The sequence below is a fragment of the Leuresthes tenuis genome, unplaced genomic scaffold, assembly GCF_036924035.1.
Source record: "Leuresthes tenuis unplaced genomic scaffold, fLeuTen1.0.hap1 SCAF_22, whole genome shotgun sequence".
In the NCBI taxonomy this organism is placed as follows: Eukaryota; Metazoa; Chordata; class Actinopteri; order Atheriniformes; family Atherinopsidae; genus Leuresthes; species Leuresthes tenuis.
The window spans coordinates 23,747,551-23,758,015 of record NW_027325376.1 but is presented as its reverse complement, the minus strand read 5'-3'; positions in this window follow the sequence as shown (position 1 = coordinate 23,758,015).

Here is a 10,465-nt window from a genome sequence, read left to right as displayed (position 1 = left end):
CCGTAAGGTGGTCGGTGCCTGTCGTGGCGGCAACCCTCGAACCTGCTGGTGGACACCAGTGGTGAGGGAAGCCGTCAAGCTGAAGAAGGAGTCCTATCGGGCCTTTTTGGCCAGTGGGACCCTGGAAGAAGCTGATAGGTACCGACGGGCCAGACGGGCCGCGGCTTCGGCGGTTGCTGAGGCAAAAACTCGGGCCTGGGAGGAGTTCGGTGAGACCATGGAGAACGATTTCCGGACGGCCTCGAAAAGATTCTGGTCCACCATCCGGCGTCTCAGGGGGGGGAAGCGGCTCACAGTCAACACTGTTTACAGTGCGGACGGGGCTTTGCTGACCTCAACTAGGGATGTTGTGAGTCGGTGGGGGGAGTACTTCGAGGAACTCCTCAATCCTACCAACACGTGCTCGGAAGAGGCAGAGTCGGAGAGCTCGGAGACGGGGCCTCCCATTTCTGGGGCTGAGGTTGCCGAGGTGGTTAAAAAGTTCCTCGGTGGCAAGGCCCCGGGGGTGGATGAGGTCCGTCCTGAGTTTCTCAAGGCTCTGGATGTTGTAGGGCTCTCTTGGCTGACACGCCTCTGCAGTATCGCGTGGACATCGGGGACAGTGCCTCTGGACTGGCAGATTGGGGTGGTGGTCCCCCTCTTTAAAAAGGGGGACCGGAGGGTGTGTTCCAACTATAGGGGTATCACACTCCTCAGCCTCCCTGGTAAGGTCTATTCGGGGGTATTGGAGAGGAGGATCCGTCGGATAATCGAGCCTCGGATTCAGGAGATGCAGTGTGGCTTTCGTCCTGGCCGTGGAACAGTGGACCAGCTCTATACCCTCGGCAGGATCCTGGAGGGTGCATGGGAGTTCGCCCAACCAGTCTACATGTGTTTTGTGGACTTGGAGAAAGCGTTCGACCGTGTCCCTCGTGGAGTCCTGTGGGGGGTGCTCCGGGAATATGGAGTGCCGGACCCCTTGATAGGGGCCGTTCGGTCTCTGTATGACCGGTGCCAGAGTTTGGTCCGCATTGCCGGCAGTAAGTCGGATACGTTTCCGGTGAGAGTTGGACTCCGTCAGGGCTGCCCTTTGTCACCGATTCTGTTCCTAACTTTTATGGACAGAATTTCTAGGCGGAGCCAGGGCGTTGAGGGTGTCCCATTTGGCGACCTCAGAATCGGGTCTCTGCTTTTTGCAGATGATGTGGTTCTGTTAGCGTCGTCAGGCCGTGACCTTCAGCTCTCACTGGAGTGATTCGCAGCCGAGTGTGAAGCGGCTGGGATGAGAATCAGCACCTCCAAATCCGAGACTATGGTTCTCAGCCGGAAAAGGGTGGAATGCTCTCTCCGGGTCGGGAATGAGATCCTTCCCCAAGAGGAGGAGTTCAAGTATCTCGGGGTCTTGTTCACGAGTGACGGACGAATGGAGCGGGAGATTGACGGGCGGATCGGTGCGGCACCTGCAGTGTTGCAGGCTCTGCACCGACCGACCCGTCGAGGGAGCTGAGCCAGAAGGCGAAGCTCTCTACTTACTGGTCAATCTACGTTCCCATCCTCACCTATGGTCACGAGTTGTGGGTAGTGACCGAAAGAACAAGATCGCGAATACAAGCGGCCGAAATGGGTTTCCTCCGCAGGGTGTCTGGGCTCTCCCTTAGAGATAGGGTGAGAAGCTCAGTCATCCGGGAGGGGCTCGGAGTAGAACCGCTGCTCCTCCGCATTGAGAGGAGTCAGATGAGGTGGCTCGGGCATCTGGTTAGGATGCCCCCTGGGCGCCTCCCTGGGGAGGTGTTCCGGGCACGTCCCACTGGGAGGAGACCCCGGGGGAGACCCAGGACACGTTGGAGAGACTAAGTCTCTCGGCTGGCCTGGGAACGCCTCGGGGTCCCCCCGGAAGAGCTGGAGGAAGTGGCCGGGGACAGAGACGTCTGGGTTTCTCTGCTCAAGCTGCTGCCCCCGCGACCCGACCCCCGGATAAGCGGCAGATGATGGATGGATGGATGGATATATCCTCCACCAACCAGACTTACAACCCCCGACTAGGGTAGCAGAATTTCTAAGCATCTGTACCCCAAAACTACTATCAAATATATATAAATTATTGTCTAAGATAGATGACACAATGTCTCTTCCATCCTCAAAATGGGAGGCAGATTTATCCATCAGTTCTGGTCATAGCTTCTAACCACAAATATGTTTGAACACCTTCATAAAGACTCGAAATCCTAATTTACAGCTCATACAATACAAAATCCTTCATAGAACACACTATACAGGACAAAGGATGTTCAGGATGGGTCTAACACACTCAAACATCTGCTCACATTGCACAGATAACACACCTGATGATTATGCACACGCTTTGTGGTTTTCTGCACCTGTCCAGAAGTTCTGGCTTGAAGTCTGTGAGGACCTATCAACATGGCTAAAGTGTAGCATCCCTGCATGCCCCACACTGTGCATACTGGGTGACTTAGACAACATCAACATGGAAATTAACTCAGCACACATGGTTGTCACAGTGTTATGTATCGCAAAGAAAACTATTCTCATGAACTGGAAAGCGAAGAACAATCTGTGTATTAACCAGTTTAGAAATGTTCTTTTAGATTATATTAGCATGGAAACAATGTCTGCCTCCTCAAAACATCAATTGGCTGAATTTCATTCTCTCTGGTCCCCTCTGATTAGTTTTATCACATAGTGGTGGTGGTGGGTTGCTGGGTGATGGTGGGTCTCAGGCCCGGGCTGCTGCGACTGGTGTGACCGGGTGGTTTGTTTGTTTGTTTTTTGTAGAGGTCCTCCGGGGTGGGGTTGGGTTGAGTGGGGTGGGGCGGGATGGGTACCTTCTGGGGGTACAGTAGCTCCCGGAATATGGTCGCTGCAGGCCCCGAGCCTGGTGGACATCAGGCCCTCCTGCCCATTGTTGGCTCCCAGGTAGCGGGGATGCCTATTGCAGCCAGTCCCTGGCTGCCCTCTCTGAGGGAGAGTAGCTCCCCCGGTATATATCCCCATACCCCTCTCCCTTCTGGCTCCTGTACACAGCACACACTCACACATAAAGGGTTTTGGGGGCGTGTGTGTTCGGTGGGGTGTAGTGGATGGGGCCACGTAGGTGGTCCCCTTTGGTTGCACTCTGCAGTTCCCTGCCCCTGTTTTAATTACACCTTAGACATTACTACTTATCAAACACACTCACACACACACATTAGGTCTTGGGGGGTGGTTACACTGAGTGGCATCTGGTGGGCGGGGCTCTTTGGGTATGTAGGCTGCCCAGAGTGCCGCGCTCCCAGTTCTACAAGTTTGGCTGCCCCTCAATTTTAATTGCTCACTATTAGAAAATATTGAAGAGCCAGAAGGGTGAGGGGAGGGGTCTTCTTCGCACACCCCTGCTTCCTGGTGTCTGCTCGGGGCAGGAGGGGCCAGGAGGATTAATTAATTGTTCTGCTGGTTCGGGGTCTGTGGTTGGGGGGTTGCTGGCCTCCTGGTGTGCCCGCTGCACTACACCCCAGCAGAGTCGAGGGAGGTAGGATGTGTGGATGTGTGGATGTATGGGACGTGAAAGTGTGTGTGGTAATGATTGGGCCTGGATCTGGGACTTGCTGTCGCCTGGCCTGCCTGTGTTTCTCCCGATGGGGCATCAGCGTTGCCTCTCCCCACTGCTCGCGACTTCACCCACCTGTGGGCACGTCTTGACTCCCAGGGCACTTGGCCAGGGGCGCTGGGGCAGGCGCTGACCCACTTTGTGGCTGTCTGGGGCGCTTGGCCCTCCTGGGTATTGGGTGGGGCCTCTGCCGGGGGGTTTGGGGGCGCTCGGGCTCCTGAGGCCCAGGTACAGTGCACGGCCCATGTCTGGGTGGCTGGGGCCTGGCGGGGTCGGTGGGCTGTTGCCCCTGGTTCCCGGAGTGCCTCTGCCCTATGCTTATGGGGGCTCTTTCCGGGGGCTTCCTCTGCAGTCTTCTGCGTGGATGCGTGGTTGCCCCTGCGGTGGGCTGCCTGGGTTCTGTGCTCTGTGGGGGCTGCTGGTGGCCTGGGTCTTGTGGCCCTCTCTGCCTGCTTCTGATTGCTTGGGGGGGGGGGGGGGGGGCTGTGGATTGTGGCCCTGTACGCTTATACACTCATAACTAAGCACGGTTATCATGTAGGTCCTGTGCCATGGGTGTTGCATGTTCTCACACACACACACACACACACACACACACATTCATTAGTCCAGTAGCATGGTCACTAAGCAGTTGATGTATTACCATGTCGTCTCAGGTCATCTATATCCACAGCTGTGTTGTATGCGATTGCCGCTTCTTGTGCTTGTTTTTGTTTGTTTGTGTGTTTGTTTTTTCTCTGCTTGTCTGCTTTCAGGTGCTCCTGGTGGCGCTAAGGCTGGATTCCCCTCATAGGCCATGGATTGTTGTCTGTTTTGTTTTTTACAGGTGTAGCAGCTGGTTGTCTGGTTTTTGTTTCTATTTTTGTTCTGTTTCCTCTTCTTTCCTCTTCTTCTTTCCTTGTCCCCCGGTCCGGTTCAGTTCAGTTCATGTCATATATTGTAAACAGAAATAAATAAATGGGCATCAAGGGGAGCTTTACATTTATAAAACTTCCCTTGGCAAAACAAATCTGTTTGGCATCAAAGGTATTCAGACTACAATTCTTCTGACATAATGCTGAACAGGACAAGGGGAAAAAAAAGTAAAGAAGACAGTTCTGCCGAAAGCCAGGGATAGACCTGTTCTAAGTTCTATACTTTTTAAAAGGGGCGTGTTTATCAACTATGGAATTAGAAGATTTACAAAAATGGTCAAGTGCTAGATCTTCATCTGGGATTTTAACAGTGTCATATAACTATTCAACAGATCAGTTAAAAAAAAGCCTGCTCATGGAGATGTTTCAGGATCTGGATACCAAGCGTGGACCTAATGCTTTCATTTTTGCAATTCTATTGAGCAGTGATAACTAACACCAAGTTCAGATACTGCGGATTTTCTACCTTTGATTTGTTAAGATTGAGCCAATCAGGGACAACCTTGAAGGATCTCTTTGGTTTTGTAGGATCAGTAATTACCTGAGAAAGGTTGATATTGGTACACACCTTTTTTAAATGATCAGAGGCAGAGTTCAACTTGTTTAAATTAAAATTGCCACACAGAGATTGGGTTTAGGCCACATGCACACAGAATGACATCAACAAATATAAGAATTTTGAATATATGTAGAGGACTGATACTTTGAAATGTGCTCATTGCGGAGTTATGATCAGTTGAGTAATGAAGGTTGAACTATTCTGGGAAAGAGGTTCTATTCCCAGTATCATGATGGACACTCCTGATATAGAAGGTTTCGCTAACGCATTGGAATTGTTTTACTATTTTCATATGCATGTGCAATGAAGAATTGCTTGCTGCTGATAAATGCAAAGAAGAACAGCTTACACATAGATGCTCACATATAGGCTGCTGAATGCAATGAAGACCTGCTTATCAAGTAAAGTTCAATGTCAATGTGTAATATTCAATTAGGATTTGCAAAACAGTGAAGTTAAACAATGAATGGGTCCATAGTCGGTATGAGAAGACTACAGGAATATTTACCTGGGTGTACGTTCAAACAGAGATGAGAAAATTGCAATAAATAATTGTTTGTTTGTTTGTTAGTATGTATATGAATGTTATGTGTATAAACTGTGTTGAGTTATAGTTACTCAGTAGTGTCTCAGTGAAACAACCGACGGGGGAAGCCTTGCGGTGACAACAAAAGCAGTGTTTTACTGATCAGTCAAGTTGCTCCAGTGTACTCCATACAAACTGGTTGGCTACTGAAGGGATAGAAAATGGGGAATACTTGTTTTAAAGCAAACAAGGAATTAGATGGGAAAAATACATGTTTTAACGGGACCCAGACGATATTAAATACTCAGACAGATGGGAGAAGAAGTGTAGTTTTGTAGGAAATCACAAAATTATTACATAGAATTAGTGAAATCAATTGAAGAATGCCTTTCTGAAGAGCTGTTTACCACAGATGAGCAGCTTTGCGACCAAGCACATTGTAGATCGCTTTACTGCCAAAATGATCTAATTTAATGGATTGGTTTAGACATGCATAACAGCATTTTAAGAACAAAGAGAGAAACAAAAAGGGACAACGCTTCATGGTGGAAGGTGATGTATAAATAAAAGTGTATATGATGAAGGGGGTGGCAACACCCATTCCGAAATCCCGCCATTCCGACATCCCGCTATTCCGACATCCCACCATTCCGACATACCACCATTCCGACAAACCACCATTCCGACATGCAAACGTCCCACCATTCCGACATCCCACCATTGCGACATCCCGCTATTCTGACGTTCAAATGTCCCACCATTCCGTCAAGGCTTTCCGTATAAGGAAATGTGTGTTACTCAACAGGTGAGTCCCTTCTTTCTGTTCATGCAATTTATATGTTTAACACATGTTTATAGACAAGCGTTATTAAAAACACAAAGTCTCGGCAACTGGAGGAGGAGAAGCAGTCCGCGGTGGTTTTCAATCACACACTCCAATGCCACTTGTTTCAACTTCCGAAAATTTAATCCAGGAAAAAAAGGCTTACAAACATGGACCAAAACGGCTCCATAACACGCACAAGAATCCAAAAGAAACGAAAGTTAACTAAAAGAAAGCAAATAAACAGTATGAAGTGGTCAAAATTGGTTTTACGCATGCCTATGTGCGTCTGGCACATGCGTCTTCGGGCTCTCCCACGTTGGTTTGTGGATGAAAGCTATATGTTCAGCTGTAATGTCATGTAAAAACAATCTCTACATGACATTTAGTCCCAGGTGTGACCAGTTAGGTCCTTAAGATATCAACAGGCTGTATAAAGCTACAACCGTTGCGGCTGTGTGTTTGTGCCAAATGCGCAAAACCCATCCGCGCTTCCCAAAATTGGAGTGAGTACTCATAAATCACGTGAATAACATGAATAAATATTTTACTGCATTTTGTTGTGTTTTATACGTTCTATGCTGTCATTTCTATCTTCTCCTATTGGCAAGGCAAGGCAGAGTGCTAACAACTGTGTCCTGTGCAGTAGCCGTGATATCTGTAATTGCAATTATTACTTTTGCATATGATGACAGCGTGCAAAAGATGCATGGGCTCTGTGGAGAGCTCCGCTCCAGCTGGCTGCTGTGACAGCTCACTGACACTGTATTTCTGCTTAATCAGTTTCAGTCTCGCCAGAGTTACATTAATATCTGTATTTTTATATTTGAAATTCAGGGGATTTTAATAATAGATTATTAAAGTTTGTTTGTGAGGCTGTGGCCTCTGCATGTGCAAAGCTTGTGCGCCAAACTTTAGGGCGTATTTGCGCCGGCATATCATTAGTGCAAAATGTTTTGGGTAAAAAATAGGCTATTAAAAGGAACTGTCGGAATGGCGGTATGTTAAAAAAAACAAAAAACATACCGCCATTCCGACCATAGGAGGAAAAAAGTGTCGGAATGGTGGGACGTTTGATAAAAAATTAAGTGTCGGAATGGCAGCATGTAACCATGATGAAGGAGAGACCATTTGAGCAGCACAGCCATTTCGTAGCACAGGGACAGCAATCCAAGTTACATTGTGTCAAGGCATCAAAAGAAGAAAAAATCACCAAACTCAAGGACAAAAAGACAAAGAGTCCGGTGAACGAAGACAGAGGACTGACAAACCAGAAATACAAAAGGATTCTCGATATCAAGATCCAGAAGAAGAGGCTAACAATGCCACGAACACTTACGATGCTGGGAATGATGCCAGCAATGAACAGAGAAGAAGATTCAGTGTCATCAATCTGCATTACGTGCCTCTAATGAGGGGGTGAATATAGAATCCTCAACGATTACAACGTCTCTGGGAACTGTGACAACAACAAGGTTTAAACCATTTTGATATATATTGTAACCTATTGTCTAAGGAATAGTGCTGAAAATGAGGTAAATCTAATCCACCACTGTCCTTGGTCTTCTGTAGGGTTTTTAAACTAATACGTGGTGGTTTGTTTTTCCACAGAAATTTGGAGATGCATGAATCTAGTGACTTAAACCAAGTAGCAGATGGTTTTATGGGGATCATTGAGAACAAATAGTTAACTCCTGGTAGTATCATCATTTTAATGGATGTAACTCTCCCCATAAGTGATATAGGTAAGGACTTCCAACGAGAGATCGTCCTCTACTGTCTTTAATAATTGCACATAATTTAGCTTTGTTAGCTCTGAGATCCTGGAGGAAATGTTTATGCCTGAATATCTAATATTTCCTGACTGTAAAGTGATCGCAGGTATATTATGGACCCTACAGTTAATGGGCAGAACTGTGGTCTTAGACCAGTTGATAGAGTAGTCAGAAAGTGCTGAGAATTTATTCATGAGTGTGATCGTGTGACTGAGAGACGTCTGTGAGTTCTGAAGGAAAAGTAATACATCATCAGCATAAAGACTTATATTATGCTCAATATTTTGGGATTAATTACTCACAAACGGGTAAGAAAAGGTAGTATTGCCAGACCATACATGATCAAAACAGGGAGCGGAGGTGGTTCAGCTGCAAGGTGTGAATGTCTGACTATAGTTTGTAAAAAGCGGGTAAGATAAGGTGCGAATGCCCGACAATGTATGATCAAAAGAGGGAGCGGAGGTTTTCGGCTGCAAGAAGGTCTGAATGTCCACCCATAATTACTGAAAAATGGGTAAGAAAAGGTGCGAATGCCAAACCATACATTATCAAAAGCAGGTGTGAATGTCAGATCATAATTTGCAAAAAGCTGATGAGAAAGGGTGAGAATGCCCGACTATACACCATCAAATGCGGGAGCGGAGTTGTTCGGCTGTGAGTAAGTGTGAATCTCCGACCATAATTGCTGAAAAATGTGTTAGAAAAGGTAAGAATGCCGGTCCATACATCATCAAAAGCGGGAGAGGTGGTGTTCGGCTGCAAGTAGGTGTGAATGTCCAGCCATAATTACTAACAAACGGGTAAGAAAAGGTAGTATTGCCAGACCATACATGATCAAAACAGGGAGCGGAGGTGGTTCAGCTGCAAGAAGGTGTGAATGTCCGACTAAAGTTCAAATATATTAACAAAAGCGGGAGGAGAGGTCTTCGGATGAGAGTGGTTGAGAATTTCCAACCATAATCTATAAAATACGGTGAAAAAAAAGGTGTGATAGAACACTAAAAGGTGGAGCGGAAGTGTTCGGCTGCAAGAAGGTGTGAATGTCCGACTATATTTGGTGAAAAGCAGGTGAAGCAAGGTCTGAATGCCCAACCTTACATCATCAAAAGCGAGATCAGAGGTGTTTGGCTGCATGAAGGCCATAGTTTGCCAAAAGCGGGTAAGCTGCGAATGACCGACTAAATATCAACAAAAGGTCTTCGGATGCAAGTGGGTGTGAATATCCCACCATACAAGTATGGTGGAAAGGAAGCTGTGAACAGCCGACCATAGTTGGCAAAAAGCGGGTGAGAAAAGGTGCGACTGTCCAACCATACATGATCAAAACAGGGATCGGAGGTGTTTGGCTGTGACAAGGTGTGAATGTCCACCCAAAATTAATGAAAAGCGGGCAACAAGTAGGTTTGAATGCCCAACCATACATCATCAAAAGCAGGAGTGGATGTGTTCGGCTACAAGAAGGTTTGAATGTCCGAGCATAGTTTGTAAAAAGCGGGTAAGAAAAGGTTCGAATGCCCAAACATACACCATCAAAAGAGGGAGCGGAGGTGTTCCGCTGTAAGAAGGTGTGAATGTCCGACCATAGTTGGTAAAAAACGGGTAAGAAAAGGTTAAAATACCCGACTCTACACAATCAATAGCGGGAGCGGATGTGTTTGGCTACAAGAATGTGTGACAGTCCGACCATGGTTTGTAAAAAACGGGTAAGAAAAGGTGCGAATGCCCGACAATGTATGATCAAAAGAGGGAGCGGAGGTTTTCGGCTACAAGAAGGTTTGAATGTCCGACCATAGTTTGTAAAAAGCGGGTAAGAAAAGGTTCAAATGCCTGACTATACACCATCAAAAGCGGGAGCGCAGGTGTTCGGCTACAAGAAGGTGTGAAAGTTCAACCATGGTTTGTAAAAAGCTGCTTAGAAAAGGTTCGAATGCCCGAATATATACCATCAAAAGCGGAAGCGGAGGTGTTCGGCTGCAAGAAGGTGTGAACGTCCGACCAAAGTTTGCAAAAAGCAGTTACGAAAAGGTTCGAATGCCCGAATATATACCATCAAAAGCGGGAGCAGAGCTGTTCGACTGCAAGTAGGTGTGAATGTCCAGCCATAATTACTAACAAACGGGTAAGAAAAGGTAGTATTGCCAGACCATACATGATCAAAACAGGGAGCGGAGGTGGTTCAGCTGCAAGAAGGTGTGAATGTCCGACTAAAGTTCAAATATATTAACAAAAGCGGGAGGAGAGGTCTTCGGATGAGAGTGGTTGAGAATTTCCAACCATAATCT